The sequence below is a fragment of the Manis pentadactyla genome, chromosome 12 (assembly GCF_030020395.1).
Source record: "Manis pentadactyla isolate mManPen7 chromosome 12, mManPen7.hap1, whole genome shotgun sequence".
Taxonomy (NCBI): Eukaryota; Metazoa; Chordata; class Mammalia; order Pholidota; family Manidae; genus Manis; species Manis pentadactyla.
In genome coordinates this window covers 88,039,144-88,058,124 of record NC_080030.1, presented here as the reverse complement: position 1 = coordinate 88,058,124, position 18,981 = coordinate 88,039,144, and the positions used below count along the sequence as shown (strand labels likewise).

The 18,981-nt window shown below is 37.4% G+C and overlaps 1 pseudogene; it reads left to right on the top strand.

Annotated features, from left to right (window-relative positions):
- The window catches only part of LOC130679810 (centrosomal protein of 162 kDa-like), a 70,427-nt pseudogene that overhangs the window by 14,298 nt on the left and 37,148 nt on the right, over positions 1 to 18,981 (top strand).

Here is an 18,981-nt window from a genome sequence, read left to right as displayed (position 1 = left end):
ATGGTCATATGCATGGAAAACCCTAATGACTCCATAAAATTGTTAGAATTAGTAAACGAATTCAGTAAAAAAATCAACATACAAAAATCAGTCTTGTTTTCTATATACGAACAATAAACTATCTGAAAAAGAAATCAATAAAACAATCCCATTCACAACAGGAACTGAAAGGATAAGATACTTGGGAGTAAGTTTAACCAAAGAAGTGAAAGACCTTTAAACTGAAAAGTATTAAACATGGAAGTTAAAGAAGTCACAGATGAATGAAAGGCATCCCGTTTTCATGGACTGGAAGAATGAGTATTTTTTTAAATGTCCATATTACTCAAAGTGATCTACATGTCTGCATGCAATCCCTATCAAAATCCCTATGTCATTCTCTACAGAAACAGGAAAATCAATTTTAAAAATTGTGGTGAACCACAAAAGACCCCAAATAGCCAAAGCAAGCTTGAGAAAGAGCGCAGCTTGGAGGCATCACACTGCCTGGTGTAACAATGTATTATAAAGCTATAGGTATCAAAGCAATATGGCGTTGACATAAAAACAGATATAAAAATGATGAAACAGAATGGAGAGCCCAGAAATAAATCCATGTATCTATGGTCAGCTGATGTTCAACAAAGCTGCCAAGAATATACAATGAAGAGAGGATAGTTTCTTTAATACACAGTGTTCAGGAAACTAGATATCCCCATACAGAAGAAAGAAATTGGACCCTTATTTTGCACCACCTACAGAAATTAACTCAAAATGGATCAAAGACTCAAAGACCAAAACTACAAAACTACTGGAAGAAAACAAGAAGAAAGCTTCTTAACATTGCACTGGGCAATAATTTTTTAGATATGATCCTATAAATATAGGCAACAAAAACAAAAATAGACAAATGGGATTGCATCAAACTAAAATGCTTCTGCATAACAAAAGAAACAACAGACTGAAAAAGGCAACCTATGGAATGAATGAGAGAGAATATTTGTAAACCATATAATAGGTAAGGGGTTAATATCCAAAATTCACAGAACTCATGCAGCTCAAGAGCCAAAAAAAAAAAAAAACCCAGATTGATTGAAAGTGAGCAAATGACCTGAATAGACATTCCTCAAAAGAAGACATGCAAATGGCCAATAGGTATATGAAAAGATGCTAAATTTCACTAATCATCAGAGAAATACAAAAAGATACCACTTCACACTTAGAAGGACTATCATCAGAAAGAGGAAAGATAAGTTTTGGTGTGGATGTGGAGACAAGGGAACTTTTGTACAGTGTTGGTGAGAATATAGATTGGTGTAGCCCCTGTGGAGAATGGTATGGAGGTTTCTGAAAAAAAAAAAAATGGAATTACCTTATTATTCAGCAGTCCCACCTTTGGGTATATTTCAAAGACAATCTGTACTCCCATGTTCATTGTGGCATTATAATAGCCGAAATATAGATACAACCTAAATGTCCATCAATGGATGAATAAAGAAAATGTAACATGCATAATATTTTATGGAGGACATCATGCTAAATGAAATAAGCGAGATACAGAAAGACAAATCTTACATAACCTGATGTATGTGTGAAATCTAAAAATGTTAAGCTCATAGAAACAGAGCAGAATAATGGTTACCAGAGGCTGGGTGAGGAGAATATGGGAAGATGTTGGTTAAGGGGTACAAAGTTTCAGTTATGCAAGATAAGTAAGTTCTGGAGGTCTAACAATGTGACTATAGCTAAAAATATTGTATACTTGAGTTTGCTAAGGGGGAAATCTTAAGTATTCTCACAGCACACACACAAAATATAACTGTATAAGGTAATGGATATATTAGCTTGATTGTGGTAAATACATGTATTCACAATGTATACATATATTGAATCATCAAATTGTACAATTACAATTGTAAAAATTACAATTTTTAGTTGTCAACTGTACTTTAATAAAGCTGGGGAAAAAAAGAATATTTCTTTCTGTTACTTTCCTCATCCCCTTTGCCTTCTACACCTAAATGTACATTAGACCTATATATAAGCACAGATAATGTATGTTGATGTAAGTCTGATCTCTTGTACTTAAGAAAGGCATGCTTGTGAAAGATACATGATTACATATTCTTTATATGTAAATATTTCTTTGTTTTTATACAGCTTGCATATAATTAAAATATTCCATTAAAGGAACTATACAAAGTTCTCTATATTCCTAATATATTTTTTTTTATGTTGTTCCAGTGGAGCTGCTGGATTCATTAGACTCTGTTGCAGAGGTCAACCTTGATGAACAGGATAGAGCAACAACTAAGCCAAAAAAGCCCTGCCAGAAATAACTGATAATGAAATGACAGGAACAGGTAAAAGTGAAAAACTGGCTGTTCTCTATTAATTGATTACACTTCCAGGGGAATATATGTTGTATATAATAATATGTATAATAACTATGTTGACAATAAAATTTTAAGTCTCACATTTTCTACCATATTTGACAACTTAAATTATCTGAATTTATTAATGGTGACACTTAGCCAAGTCAAGTGTGTTTTCAAGTAAATACTTATTAATAAATGAATAAATGCTGTTGATAAAAAGTATAGCACTGTAGGTAAATAGTAACTAATTTTCTATGGCCCTCCAAAGTGTTCAGTTAAAATTGCCATGTGCAGGAAAAATGAGACTTTAGACTTACTTTGATTTTCCATAGTTCCCTGTGTGTAGGAAAAAGCTAGATCACATCTCCAAATTCTGAAATGCCTAAGACCATCTAGACTTAAAGTTGTAAAGGTCTTTAAGATTGTTTTTTCAAAATTTTTTCTAAAGCAGTAGGTGGAATACTTATTTCCAAATGAAATCTCATGTAGTATACTTTCTGTGTAGATAAAAATGGTATTTTTTTGGTATAAATATGTTTACATTTGTAATATTTACTTATAAAGTTAGAACAATAATGGTCTTTTGAAATTGTTGAAATTTTGAAATTTTTGAAATCAGAAATTATAGGCATTTCTTATATTCTTATATCATCATCAGACTTCCAATATGTTTTTATATTTTGTTTTTGTAGTATAATTTAAAAATATTATTGGGTTACTGCTCAAATACTTGCACATGGAACTTCTTAATTAGGTTGCTTTGCAAGCCTCCATTAAACCAATCCAGACACTTGGGAAAAAAGAGCAATAGAAATGGTAAATCACTAACCAACTCCAAACATCTGCTTGCATTTTATTTTTTACTTCTTTGTACTTTTTATTGAAGTGTAATATGCCTATATAAAAGTTAGTGTATCATAACAGTGCAAGTTGATGAACTTTCAAATACTGACACATTCATGTAACTGGCAACCAGATCAAAAAAACAAAACATGACTGAAACCACAAAGCCCGCTCAGATTTCCTCTTTCTAGTCACTGCCGTTAGAGTCACCACTATCTTATTTCATCCACTTGTATATTAAAATACAAATATGAAAGTGAAAAAATGACAACAGAATTTCCCATCAATACATGTTACTCCCTTACTTGTTATTACCCAGTTGAATGTTCTGCCACTATGGAAGCATGTGCTGAGCACATGTTCCTTTGTCTTACTGCTGTTTATTTATATACAGGAAACACATGTGCCATGATAGTCAGTCCACTTGTAAAGTTTTCATAAGCAGACATGAATTCTTCTAAAAGACCAGTGTAGATCTTGTAGACCTATGAAGGAAGTTCATATGTGTACAGGATGGCCAGAGAAACTTTATTCTAAGATACGCATGTAAACAAAGTAGGAGACAAAAGTTAGCACTTCAGTGGCCTTCAAAATATTACAGTTACATACATGGCACATTTGCATGTACAGATTAATTTTTATTATAGTTCTTATATTTTAAGGGATAATTTTAAATGAAATTCCAAACATCTGTAGAACCCATGATTTTCTCTGAAAACCTGTTTTTTTATAAAACACAGTATGAATATTACTGCTGTAGGTTATAAGAAAAACTCAGAAATAAAAAAATGTATTACTGAAAATAAAAATTCTATTAAGATTATCCAAGCAGTAATATAAAACTACAGTGTTTTGGTCTTATTTCTTAAATATTCTTGACTCTGAAATAGTTTGATGAGTCAGTTACTGGAAGATAGTAGCATATGATTTTATTGTTGTGTAACCTTGTGTTTATATTCCCAGCCTGGCCAGTTATCAGCTGTGTAACATTGGACAATTAGTGCCTCTAAGCCGCTTTATAACAAGATCTTGGGTTGGTCGATTGAGATCATGTATAGTGCTGCATATATTGTTAAGATTCAACAAGCAGTAGCAACTGTATGGTTCTTCTTATTATTTATACCAGTCCTCTGTTAATAGTACAAATCATAATTAAAAACCTGAAGGCATACAGTATAAATACTTCTTGATTGTGGGGTATTGAATTTATCTAGTATTTCAAAAATTTATTTGAAAATCTTCAAATCGGTTTAAGAAGTGAAAAAGATCAGTGGGTTGTTTTGTTTGGTTTTGTTTTTTACCATGTTTCTTCCAGTATTAAACAGGTTCAGATGATGCATTATCAAAGATCATCTTTTTAAAATAATATTTATGAAATCTTTTGTGCTTTATTATTTTGGAAAGGTTGGTAACTATAAAAATGAGGGCCAGAGCTAGCCTTTGCATATTTCCATTTGTCTCATGGGCAAGTACCATTTTGAGCTTTGGCTGTATGACTAGAACAGTCAGGGTGACAGTATTGTTCCATGACTAGACCCTTGGCTCTGCAAAACAAGATTTGATATATTTCAACTTCCTAAAGTGGAAAAATATAAATTGGAAAAATCTTGACTTGCAGTAATATATAAAATAATTACATAGAGTCCTGTCTTCTTTTTTTAATTGGTATGTCTCCTCTTGGCACTATTGTATCACAGGGTGTTGTGAATATTAAATGAGATAACAGGTACCATGCATGACAGCCAGCCAGCCAACAAGCAGATATTTATTGTGCATCTACTTTGTGACAGCCCTAGGGTATAGCTAGGAAGCAGAGAGTCTCTTCCCTAAGGGAACTTAGTAATTATTCTTAATTGCTTTTTTCTGGAAATGGCGGTGATTAGGTCTCTGATACCTTCATAAAACCACTGCTGCTGCCGCCTCTCCAAATACTACTTTGCTTTGCTTCTGAACTATTTTGGCTTGTTTGTTTTCATTACATATTCCAGGAGCCCATTAATTGGCTACGAATGAGGAATCCTCCTTCTGAACTCCCAGCTGCTACCTGTCTGTCTTCACTAAGAGGGGCCTGCTGGTATCAGTAACATGATGCCCTTTGGTCTGGGTGCGACTTGCTGCTCTGACTCCCCACACAGCAGCAGAAACTGGAGTTAAGAGCTTGCTTTTCCTTCCAGCTCCTTCCACACCCCAGAACCTGAATTTTTCATGCATGGCGCAGTGCCTGAGAGCTTCAGTAATGAATGGTGCAAATGATTTCCATGGTGCTAAATCCAGCGCTCAGTTTCCATCTTAGCTGACCCACTAGCAGCCCTTAGCAGAGTCAGTCCCTCCACTTCTTTCTCCCTCACATGCTTTCTTCACTGGGCTTCAAGGACACCTGATTTGTACTTTCCTCCTCCCCTCTACAGGGGTGTCCAAATCTGCCCTCTTCATCTCCCCACTCCTTACTTGACTACCATCTCCTCTGCTGAAAGCACTGTCACCCTTCCAGTTGCTCAGGCCCAAACCCATGGAGTCCCCCTTTTTTCTTCTCTTTCTCTCACACCCAGCATCGAATCATTGCAGACCTTGTTAATTCCACATGCCGAGAATCTGAGCACCCCTCAGCCCCTCTCCCGGCACTGCCTTGGTCTCAGCCGCCGTCATCTCTTCCCTGGGCTATTGTAGGAGCCTCCTAACTGATAGCCCACTTCAGGCCTTGCTTCCCCTAGTAATTTATTCTTGACCACAGTGGGTCTTTCTTTTTTAATTTAAAAGGCAGAAAATTCAGCCCTTTTCATAAAATGCATGAAAAAAATTAACTCATATGACCTTGGAATTATTTTTAATATCAGTTTGGATTCATGATTCAAGAGAAAAGTACTTCCCCTGCTCTGTATTCCGAACAGCCCTTCATACCTCTCTGTCTTCCATTTCTAATTTCTAACTTTTAGGTCATTTCTTTTTCTGAGTGTTTACTGTTGCTTTAAGCCTAGAACCTCTTCTTGACACCTCACACCTGTTAAATTAAGTATAAGCATTCAGTACTGCTATGCTATTTACGTGTCATATATTTTTTTATATACTCAGCACATACTTAAGTATTGTGCTATTTCTGTAGAGGAGAAAAAAACACCTTGTGCCTTTTTTCTTTTTTCATAAAGATTAATTTTCTCCCTCAGTCGTGCTACTCTGGGTCTGATGGATGGTTTAGGGGGAAAGTTAGGTTTACCTTAGCAGGCAAGATCTTCTTCCTCAGATCCTACTGAAAATCCCTGCCACTTAAGTCTTAGTGATTCTTCTCTAACAGTGTCCCTACTTTTTTGTTTTTAATTTATTTAAGCAAATCATATTTATTGGGTGTGCTTCAAATAGCAGTGGTAACCTGAAACATTAGATAGAAGGATATCCCATTGCAAAGCATTCTTAAACAGTCTTATATGTGGCACTTGGCGACCTCTTATGTTTGGAGTTGGAAATATCCTCTCAGAAGTGTATACTGTGCAAGTTACAACTTATAGAGAGGAAGAGGAGGATGGGTATTCTATTACATTTTAAGCACTAAAATTGATCGTGGGTATCACGAGAAAAGTAGGCTGGTCATCCTGTTTCTGTTCTTTTTTTCCACTTTTCTATGACTCTTGTATTCTTTTCTCTAATTCTGAAAATTCCACTGTTAGTAATGAAAGGTACAAAATGAGTAAGAAAATAACTCATAAAAACCTTAAATCATTATTGTCATTAGGTTATTTGAATTCATTTTTCCAGAATTTATTTATCGGTTGGTATGTAGCAGAGGAGCTCAATAGGGAAGGAGGAGTGAGTGAAGTAACCATGACATCAGCCTTCCTGTCTGGCTGACTGGGTGAATAGTGGTGCCATTAGCCAAAACGAGGTAGTGGAGAGCAAGTTTTGTTGGGGAATATAATTAATTCAATTGAGGATATGTTAAATATGATTTCCTTAACAATCTAAATGTCTGTTAGAAAGTTTAATATTCAGAAAAAAGGACAAAAGACAGATTTGAGAGTCATGAGCACATGGGTAATAGTTAAGCTAAGGGTCTTGTTGAAATAGCCTGGCCAAAAACAAAGTAAATGAGAACTTTTTAGGAGGGGGCTAAAGGTGGAGCCCTGAGATCAGTCACTGGCCATAAAAGATGGAGAAACAAAGTGGTGGGAAGAACAAGGAGAAGAACCTGTGCAGAAGGAAGAGCCCCAGGTAGAGGGCAGTGTCAGATGTCTCTACAGGGCTGAAGAAAAGAAGAAATTGGATCGTAAAGTTAGAGGAGTGAATTTCAGCTGGAGAAATGCAGACTACAAGATGCTGTTGGCACAGGGAAGCAGAGACAGAGAGAAAAAGATAGGAAGGGAAAGAGAGAGTGAGTGATAATGGTAAGGGAGAGAGAGTTCTTGGAAGATTATGTCAGTTTGGGACATTTAGGACTTTTTGTCCCACGTAGAGGGGTTGATTAAGCATAGTAGGAAGAGAGGGCAATAACTCATGGGGTTAGATTTTATAGTTACCTTGTCAGGACACATCTTGACTTGCTGAAAAGTTATTGAGCCTGCTGTGATGTCATACTGGTAGGCTATGCTGCGTATTACCAGTGTTTGTATTTATATCAGCCTTGTCCTAGCGCCTTGTTTACCATTCCTAACAGATTAAGGGATAATATTAGAGTTTTACATTTCTCATGTATTTGTGTGATTATGCTGTAGATCACATTTATATTTCAACAGCTGTTTCTTGTGGGCGAAGCAGCAGTGACATTGAAGCTTTGCATCAGGCCTATTACCATCTAGCCAATTCCGGGGGGGGACACAGGGGAGGAAGGACTTGGGAGCAGTGCATTGGAGAAAGCCGAGAGCTCAGCGAAAGATCATCCTCAGGAAGACAGAGTCCCCTAAACACATCTCTACTACAGAATCTGGTAAAAGTTGATTTATTGAGACTCTCTCTGAACAGTTTCCAGTGTAGTGTAATTTAAATACAGTTTCTGTAGTGATTGTTTCTCATCTCGGAATTTATTTAAAGGGTTCAAATGAAATCTGGAATCATTGTTTTAACTGTGAAGTTAGAGCCGAACATGGGATAAAATTTCAATTATTCCTCCAATTGCCTTGACCAAATGAAGAAATCACTTAAGTGTTTTCAATTTTTTTACCCTTTTCCATGTACATGTACCGAAGTTACTTTTTGAACAGAGAACAGAGAGAGAAAGGGATTGTGTGTGGATACACCCATATACATACATTTAATACTTAGATATTCCATACATAAATGGTATCGATCTATCAAGTACATAGGCATATGTATTTCAAATGTAAACATCAAAGGAGGTTTTTTTCTTTTTTGGTACAAGCAAGTTTACAGTGGGAAACGGGGTTTATTATTAATGACATTTTGCTAAGTGTGTCAATCAGAAAATGTAATTTTGGTGGTGACATTAAATTTAGCAATTTACAAAACATTTTTGGTTGCTGTTCTAACTTTTTCCTCTCTTAGGTCTGCCCACAGTAGAGGAGCTGATGAAACCTATCAAAATAAATTCCTTTGGAGTCAGTGGTTTTGACTTACAACCTGTCAGGTATGAGTTTTTTGGAATGAATTGTACAGTTTGTTTGTTTATTGCCTTGTCACTGAAAAATTTTAGAGTCATTTTTCTAGTTAATTATTCCTAGTGAATGATTAATAAATGGGAAGCTTGTATGAGTCTACCTGTGAGTCACTGCTTTCTTTATTAGTCCTGACTTAGTTCATCAAAATTCTTCTAGTGCTAAAATTAAAACAAAAGGCTGATGCTACCAAAAAAGTTGCTACCATTAAGTAGTCTTAAAGCTTTTCACTGAAAAGCAAAATCCTTTCAGCTTTACATATCTCGGACAGTTGATTTGAACAGTGAGAGGGAACATGAATTTTCTTCTGTGTATGAGTCATAGATTTCCTTCTTTATAAACCAGCTAGTTTTACACTTAGTCACAGACCAGCCAGTAGCTCACAAGGGTGAGTCTTTGGTCACAAGAGTCATGGGCTTCCTGGAAATGCCCCCGCTCCACTGCCCTTTAAGGGAAACCTGTTTGACCTTGCTGTTATTTTCCAACACACAGAGTAGCACCTCACAATAACTTTGTCGTAAGACAGTTTTACGTATGTGTAACGCTTAGGGTATCACATCCATTATCTCATGTGACTGTCTGGCATCTTTATCTCTGTTATTCAAGTGATGAAAGTGAAGTGAACCAGTCCAGCGGTGGAGCTCTCACCAGAACCAGATGATGATAGCTACCATTTTTATCACATTTTATAGTAGGCGAGTTACTGTACAAAGTGCTTTCCATATTAGATTTCATTTCATCTTAGAACAGCTCCCTGAAGTGTATTCCATCATTATCCTATCCCCATTTCATAGATAAGAAAAATAAAGCTTAAAGAAGTTAAATAAATTGCTCAAGATCACATGGCTAAAACCAGGGAAATTTGTGTTCTTAATCGCATATATTGTCAGTTCTCTGATCTCCTTGAAATATTTCTGTCAAAAGCCTATCATCCTTTCACATATTCATTCATTCATTTGTGTTTTCAACAGATACATTTTGAGGCCCCATCGTGTGCGTCACTTGGAGTGTTGCTTGCCCTGTTTCTGCATTTGTGCTGGTTGAGAGAAAATGATGCAGTGAAGCTTACTCTAAAGCCCACCCACTTGAATGCTAAGTCTGCTGTTCTGCTGACCTCCAGTGCTCGTTGGCATTTATAAGGGGCAGGTTATGCCCACTTAGGATTGCTGTTTAGGGCTCTGGTAGTGTAACTGAAGAGATTCTCTTTACCCATCGTGTGTGTTTGTGGGCATAGGTGGAACCATGCTAGTAATGCGAACTCTAAATACAGTTTTTTATGCTTGTGTTAAGAAGTTGGAAACCAGAATAATTACCTTAAAGACATAACAATAATTATAGAAATATCAGTAGTATAAACTTTAGTACACACATCCAAATACTCTTTAGTAAACTGTAGGGTAGGCAATCCTAGCTGCTATAACAAATAACCCTTGAAATTTCAGAAGCTTAACATCATCAGAAAGTTATTTCTTGCTCATATCATATGTGTGTCTGTGGGGCTGGGGAGGGACTCTGTTCCACCATCATTTAGGGACCTAGACTACTTCGATCATCGACACATGGTTTTAAGGTTGTTATGGTCTCAACCAACCAGTTGATAAGAAAAGAAAAAAAAATGACTTAGAATATTTCCTTTTAGCTGCCTCAGCACAGAATCATTTGCATCCCTGCAGCTCATATTCTATTGACAAGAACCAGTATGCCTAGATAACAAGGTCCAAGAGGGCTGGGAAATGGGGTTTGCTTATGTGCTCAGAAAGAAAAGTGAAATATGAGTTTGTTAGGCATCTAGCCAGTCTTTATAGAATCTACCATTCTAATAGCCAAGTATGCATTTCACTCTTTTCATACAAAGACCCCCTCATCCCATCCCCAAAGCAAACAACCCAAAGTCCCACTCAGGGCTGTGTCCATGTGAACCGCCAGGATTGCCAGGTGAAGCACAGTCCTCTCCATCAGGCTTGATTTAGCTCCTCATTGTCTGCTGTGCAGTGACTTCCTCACCCTCACCCAGTAATTTGAAACTGCAACAAATACTCCCATTCAGAAAGGGAAATTCTGAGGAAACTTTTGATTTTGGTTTCCTTATGCAATCAGTAATGCAACTTCAGAATCCACTGGAAAGACCTTATAAAGACCTCCTACTTTGAAGTTGGGAATTTTCCATATTTAGACCATTATTCTGCTCTTAAGAAGGAGCTGCCTTATAATACATTGTTCCACATAGCTCCTAGCTCCAATCCCGGACAGATTTGTCTTGCATTTTGTCACCCCTGGCCGCAGCCAGAGTGGGCTTTCGGGGGCGGGTGTGCCCATCTTGGAGGATGCCCTCCTGTGGTCACTTCCTACTCGCTGGTGGGTTAAAGCTCCTGAACAAGTCTCTCGCTTTTTTTTTTTAAGTAGGGTTGTGGTTTCTTTGTCGTTACAGTTCCTTCAAAAAGTTTAGTAGGCTTCTGGTCCACTTGGTTCCATTCAGTCCCATGTGCCAACAACTGCAGTTACAACTTTTTGCTAGACAAAGGTTTTAAACATGCTTTGTGTCTTTGCTTTCTTGTCCCTCTGTTATTTTCTCTCAGTTTAATTGCAGCTGTCTGGCTATTGTTGGAATAACAACCTTAAGTGTGAAGATGACACCTTTAATATGATCTTTGCCAAGGAACTGAAATCACTCTTTTCAAACAAGAAGTCTTATGAAATCTTGCTTTTTCATAGCATTTTTCAATGCCAAATCTTACTGTTTAAACCTAGACACAGAGTGAACCTAAGAAACCCTGAGTTTCTAGACTCTCTGTTCCCTTTGACTGCTTCTCTCGGACTGGCCCACTCTATTGTGAGCTCATCTTTCTTATCATAAATTGCCAGAAGTAGCCAATAGTAGCTGGCACTTAAAAACTCGCTCTTCTCTCCTGCCATTTCTCCTTGATACCCCAGACTCTGTAGCCATGTGGTCTGCCTCATAAACTATTGCGGGTGACAGTTTAACAAATGTTTGCCACTGTGACATGTGCACTGCCTCCCTCTGGCCTCTGGTTAGTATGCTGCCTTGTCCAAAACCCAGCCATTAAGCCAACAACACGTATCTGAGGTTCTTGTCACCAGAGCACTCCCATTCTAAAGGGAAGGACTAGAAAACGGACCCATCCAGATTCGAGGGAGGGAGCAAACGTAGTTTAACTGGCACAGGCAAGTTTTGATGAGCATCTAGTCAGGTTCTGCTACCACAAAGAGCCAAAGAATTATTTTATTTTCTAATGATTCTAGCTACTTTAAGGCTTCTAACAATTACCAAAAAGCCATTCTACCTTACTTTTATGGAAATGGTAACCTATTAATTTTTTAAATCTCATTTTATAAATTATAAAATTAAATTATCTAATTGACCATTATTAGTTTGAAAGCAGCAATGACTATATTTTTTGGAACCCCCAGAATATGCTGATATTTAACCACATTTAGGATGTTTCCTTAAGGGATTCCCATAGTTTTAAGATCCACTTGTCTGAAATGTTCTATTGCATTTAGGTGTTTTAAACCACAGAAATGATTTATTTCAAAATCTTAGTGATGTTCCTGTTCTACTTTAAAGTTTTTCTATACTGTGATGAAATTTATGGTTTTTAATATTTACACCCCATGCCTCATTAACATAAATAACAATTACTTCTTTAGTTTCTTCTAGAAATGAATAAAATACTTTTCCTGCCTCAAATGCATGCTGACTTTATAAAATATTATTGATAAAAAAATACTACAAAAAGGCCATTTAGAAATTTATATTTTTTTCTAGCACAGAAGCAGTCTCAGTCTTGCTTGGTTTGGCTTTCCTTTGATGTAGGGTCTCGCAGTCATTCATGCCATCCCTTGTATTGTACTGCATTAGAATTACCTAAAATTTAAAGCAATTATATGATACCATGTGAATATACTTTCGGCCAGAATTGTAAATAATGTATTTGACATTAATGACCTAATTTGAATAGTTACAAATATTAAATACATTAAATATTATATGTTAATAATACAAATATATTTATATGTATATTATGTGTGTGTGTGGATTGTATTAATAAAACTGATATTTGAGGAGTCATATAGGGTTCATTATCTATGCACTGTTTTGTTTTATAGCTGTAAGAAATTGGCCGATAGTAAAGAAACTGAATTTGTTAGCCCTTCACTCCTGAATATCAACTCAAATGTTATATCTCAAGAGCCACAAATTGGCAACCAATTTTTTTGACAAAACTCAAGAGAATGTGGTTTTACAAATGACAACAAACAAATGTATAGAAAATAGCTGTCCAAGAGTAAATACTATGGAAGGACATATAGATAAAATGTACCTTGATATTTTGAAGAAAAAGATATCTATTGGTCCTACATTATTACCTCAGGATGACAAATTAAATAAAGTAAGTGTTTATGATCTAAATAGATTTGACATTTTGATAAATTATGTTATATAAATACTGTCTGTAAGTATTATTTCTTAAGCTAGTGCAATTAATTAGACACTAATCTCCATATAGATCCTGTATGTTTGTGAACAATATTTATTATAACACCCTGCAGTCCCCAAATTGGAAATTTCCACTATAGCATTAGCTTTCTTTTAGAAGTCATCTTTTCTATTTTTTACTTTTTTAAGTAAACATAGTCTACGATTTGAGTAGTATAAGAAAATAAAATTTATTCATCATTCTAGTGCTTTTTACTCAGTCTTCCCAGTAGGTCTGTATTCTGCAGAAGTCGGTAAGTTGGCATTTCATATAAATGCTGTTCTCAACTGTTGAGAACTTTTATTTCACTGTTCCTTTTTTCTCTGTTCTTGATCTGTTCTGATTGATAGTTTCCATGATTCCAATATTCTATTTTATTTTATAATTTTGAGTTACACATTTATTATAAATCATCTCCAGAGCTTGTGTAGTTAAAGCAGGGTGTTAATAAACATTCATCTTGAGAAACCTAGAGAAAAGAGATAAGATTTTATGTCATTTCAAAATGTGCTCATCCCTGCTCTCCTCCATGTTCATACTAGCAAATTACACATCTTGATTTCTGCAAGCTGATTCTGTTTATTATTTTGCTTATTTTAGTTCTGACTTTGAAGATGTGCTTCAAAATACTAAAATTCTGATGAATTAGACTTAGAGAATTTTAACATAGGGATTTGTCTTCCATAAATTATGTTTTTTAGTAATCATTATGGTTTTGCCATCTGTTAAATGTTTACAACTATAGTTGAAGTTTGTACTTGTGCATAGACTTACAGATCTCAGCTCAGCTATGGAGAGGAAGAGGCTGTAACTGGGAAACAGGTGCCATACAAGGAGACTGGAAGTGCCCCTTCTTTGCTTAAGAGAAAACCCCAGAGTGCACTATATGCGTCAGTTAGGAGCTCAGGCTACGGCAAACCCAGTTCACCATTCAAGACGTTTTCTACTCTTGAAAAGAAAACTTCAAAGGGCATGAAAAGCAAAAACTTGAGATCCATTCCCACATCAAGTCAAACTAGGAAAAAAGGTAATCATATATTCCTTTCATCATATAATTCTGTGCATATAGTGTATTAGTTTACTTTCCATGTTCTTTACTCTCCCTATTTCCTTCTCTTCTGTGAACTTTCCTTCCTTATGGAGAAGGATTAATCTTAAGGTACTACATTCCATTTCTGAAAGGTTCAATTTACAGGAGATTTTTGTCATTAGTTCTGGGCTCTCCTGCTGTGAGATCCATAGTGTGGGAAGTGAATAGAAGATGGGAGTTTCAAACCCCTCTTCATCTGGCTGGCTTTGTAACATCCAAAATGTTTTCCAGAGAAGAGCAATAAATTCAGAATGCAAATGGTAACCTACAATATAGAAATTATCTGGAGAGTAGTTCAGTATAGACTTGGAGAGGCAGGATGTTTTACATGTCACATAATACACATTTGTGTGCATCACAGTATTTCTGTTATTTCCTAATGTAGTCATTTATATTGACTATATTCAACTCAGAAGCCCATGCAGCTATTAAAAGAAATAGAAATGTTCAGGTCAGACCAACATTTCTGCTGCCTTTAGACCCCAGTGGAGAAGGGAGAGCAAGGAAACCAGAAGCATTTTGTCCTTTCTTTTGTATTAAATTGAATGAATGACCAATTTTATCATTGTTATGTGGTGATATTTGTCATGAGGAGAGCTACCTTTATTGGAAAATTCATTTCTAGCTTACAGTATCTTTCTTGGCCTTTTCCTATAACTGTGAATTCCAGGACCCCTTTGACTACATTTAAAATTCTTTAGGCATTAATAACTTACTACTTCTGTCCTTGTGGGCGTATATTTGCTGTGATAACTTGTACATATGAAATGGGAAGCCTAGGGCTGATTTTTGTCAGCATGAAGGAGAACAGAGAGTAGATGTTGCTTATTCTGGGGAGACAAAAATATGATTGTAGAGGATTAATACAAGCATCATTTTCTCCTGTTCTTAACCTAGGGACCCCTAATCCCTTCTCCTAAGAAGTCTTTTGTGTTCTCTTTTCTGTGGAACATCTGTCTGTGATGTCAGCTACTCATTAGAAATTAACTGTCCATTGGGTCTAGTACCTAAGATTAAAAAAAGCACCTGGAACATTTCTCAGATTTTAGAATCATAAAGAGGAGTATGAAAATGTTTCATTAATGTTCTAGGAGTGTTCATTCTGTACTTTTTGGGAGCAAGAAGAGGAAGTTTTGTTTTTAATATTATTTATTTATTTTAGATAAATTAACCTCCAACATTCTTTTGGATTTACTTTATCCAAATTCATTCATTTAACAAATACTTTTTGAGCACCTACCTTGGTCAGGCAGTTAAGGCCCATGCAATACATCAGTAAACAAAACAGGCAGAGATATTTACCCTCCCCCATCTTTGTGGCACTTTCATCTGCTGAGGAGAGACAGACATTTAACAAGAAGCATAATAAATAAGTAAATGATGTTATATGTAAGAAAAATGGAAAGTACAGCAAGAGTGTTAGTGGTAGAGTCCAGCAGGTTACAATTTTAAATAGGGTAGGCAAAGTGGGCCTCATTGAAAAAGAGCCATTTGAACAAAGACTTGTAGGAGATAAAAAAGTTGCCATGTGGATATCTAGGGGAAGTATATTCCAGAAAGATGAAATAGTGCAGAAATCCTAAAGTACAAAAGATTGCCTGGCATGTTCAAGGAACAGCAGAGAAGCCCATGTGGCTAGGGCAGAGTAAGCAAAGAGGATTGTAGGAGATGAGATCAGAGTGTTTTTTGCCAACTGAGAGAGGAGGAAGACAGGGCTAATGATGTATGTGGAATTTAAGTTGAGTAATGAAGGAAGAAGGAACATCAAGTGGTGTGGTACAGTGTGAAACAGGTAGGATCAATAGACTGTGGGTCCCAGTGGGGTCCAAGAGTTCTTGGAATCCAGGTACCGGGGAGGTGGGAGACAGGATTGATAAAGCGTAAATGCCAGAGACTGAGAATCAGGAGTGGTTTACTGGTAATAGAAAAAGACATAGAGTATGCCAGTGGGCGTAAGTAGCTAGGTGGAGAGAAGTATAAGGAACCAGAAGCCAGGGGGTTGCAAGTTTCACTTGTGAGTATATTGAAATTACTAAGAATGAAGACAGAAGTAATGTCACAGTAGGTGGAAAAGAAAAGAGGGGGATGATGTAGAAGTTGATAGTTGAAGACAATAATATTTTTATGAGTGTTTTTCCCTATTTCAAAATGTTAGTGTTTGTGACTACCAAAATAAAAATAGAACACATCACTAAATTTTAGATTAGACAATGATAAACCATGATTATTGTAGGGGCCGGCCTACGGCCAAGGCTGAGTCCCACTATGGCTGAACACCGCCCTTCCACTGTAGCTGACCAATGCCCTAAGATGTCGCCCGCTTCCTGGGCGCCACCCTTCCTGGTTTGGTGGCATTAGCATAAGGAAGTTGCTCCTATAGGCTTGCCCCATGCTTCCACGCTCGTACTCAACTCATGCAGAAGGTATGCTACCAATCAGCTGAAAGGTCACGCATGATCTTGATCACCATAGGCCAGCTTCCTTTATATAAGGCGTAAGCAGGAAAGAGAAGCACTCTCACTCTCTCTCTCTCTCTCTCTCTCTCTCTCTCTCTCTCTCTCTCTCTCTCTCTCTCTCTCTCCTCTCATTCTTCCTCTCACTCGCTCCCTCCGGCTGTTGCTTCTTCTCACTCACCTTCTCCCGACCTTCTGAGCAACAATAAAGAACTGAAGTGAACCAGGTCTGTGTATGTATCGCTGTCGTCACCGCCACAAGGAGCGAACGCGGTATCTGGTGCCGAAACCCGGGAATTTTTCTCCAACCACCCAGAGGAGAAACTGGCGGACGCGGACGCCATAGAGCTTCTTACCCTGAAGCAGTACCTGTGGACCCCATTCGGAAGGATTGCTCGGGAAGGCGCCTCAGAGGAGAAGGGTGAGTGGACCAACGAGCAAAGCGAAAGTAGAAGTAGGAAAGGAGATAGCAAGCGGCTGTGGTGGGGATTTCTGTTTTGTCTGTCCGTCATAGTGTTCTTTGTTGTACTGTTTTGTTTTGTCAAAAATGTTATGTAAAGTTAGGGCGCCAGTGAAAGTTCGCGGGATAGCGACGAAGCAAGGAAAGTTCGCGGGATAGCGACGAATGTAAATTAGTGATAAGCCATAAGGGAAGGAGAGGAGGTTCTTGAAAGAAGAAAGAGCCTCTGACACAGGGGGGGTCCTCTGATGAGGAAGAGGACCAAGAATTATCAGGAGAAGAGTTAGAGGCTAGGGCTGCTCAGAGAGGACATCGGCCCACTTTGTACCCCTCACTGAGCCAACTGAGCATAAGCAGAGAGGAAGGAGAGACTAGTTCGGCCCCTCTCCCCAATAAGAGCAGTAAGGTAGAAGAGATTGTGCCAACCGCTCCAAATTATCCATTTTGCTCTCTCTCCAACCTATAGAGCAGAGCCACCCCTTTACCAGAGTTACTCATGTTGTGGTGGCCAGGGGTGCCAAGAACAATTGGGCAAGAATAGATGGAGGGAATGGCTAACCATGGAGGGGAATGCAGCCTTCCCAGTAATAGAAGATCCAAACACCCACCAAAGATACCATCAAGCCCTAGATTTTAAGCTTGTAAAAAGCCTAAAGGAAGCTGCCACCACCTATGGAGTGCAAGCAGCGTTCACTGTGGCCATAGTGGAGTCATTAGCCACTCAGAATCTAACACCAGATGATTGGGCTAATGTAGCCAGAGCATGCCTTACTGGAGGTCAGTACCTGCTATTCAAAACTGCGTGGGCAGAGCTTTCACAAGACACTGCCCAGCGCAACGCTGCCGCAGGGAACAATCAGTGGAACCTAGAGATGCTAACTCTGTGTCTTTTGATTGGTGCATTCAGTACATTTACCTTTAGGGTGATTATCAATAAATATGTACTTATTGCCATTGTAGGCTTCAGATTTGTGGTTACCAATGGTTCAAGGGCAGTTTCCTTACTATCTAATGGCCTTTCTTAACGCACTTATTACGCTATTACAAACACAATCTAAAGGTTCGTTTTTTTCCCCCCTTCTTCTTTTTCCTCCTCCAGTCTTTACATATTAGGTATCATATTCTGTACTCTTTGGGTATCCCTTGACTGACTTTGTGGGGTTGATTTAATTTTGCATTTGCTTTGTAAGTAACTGGTCTACTTCCTTTACTGTGGTTTTATTTTCTCTGATGACAGCTATTTAGCCTTAGGAGCACTTCCATCTATAGCAGTTCCTTTAAAATACACTGTGGAGAGATAGTTTATGAGATGTAAATTCCCTCAACTTTTACATATCTGGAAAGTGTTTAATCCCTGCTTCAAATTTAAATGATAATCTTGCTGGGTAGAGTATTCTTTGTTCGAGGCCCTCTGTTTCATTGCATTAAATATATCATGCCCCTCCCTTCTAGCCTATAAGGTTTCTGCTGAGAAGTCTGCAGATAGCCTGATGTGCTTTCCTTTTTACTTGATCTTTTTTCTCACTCTGGCCACTTTTAATACTCTCTCCTTGTCCTTGATCTTTACCATTTTAATTATTATATGTCTTGGTGTTGAAAGACAGTTTTATTCAAAAAAAAAAAGCAGTCTTAGGTAAGTTGTATTGAAAGAGTTATGATGGCCTAGGCAAAATAACTAGTGT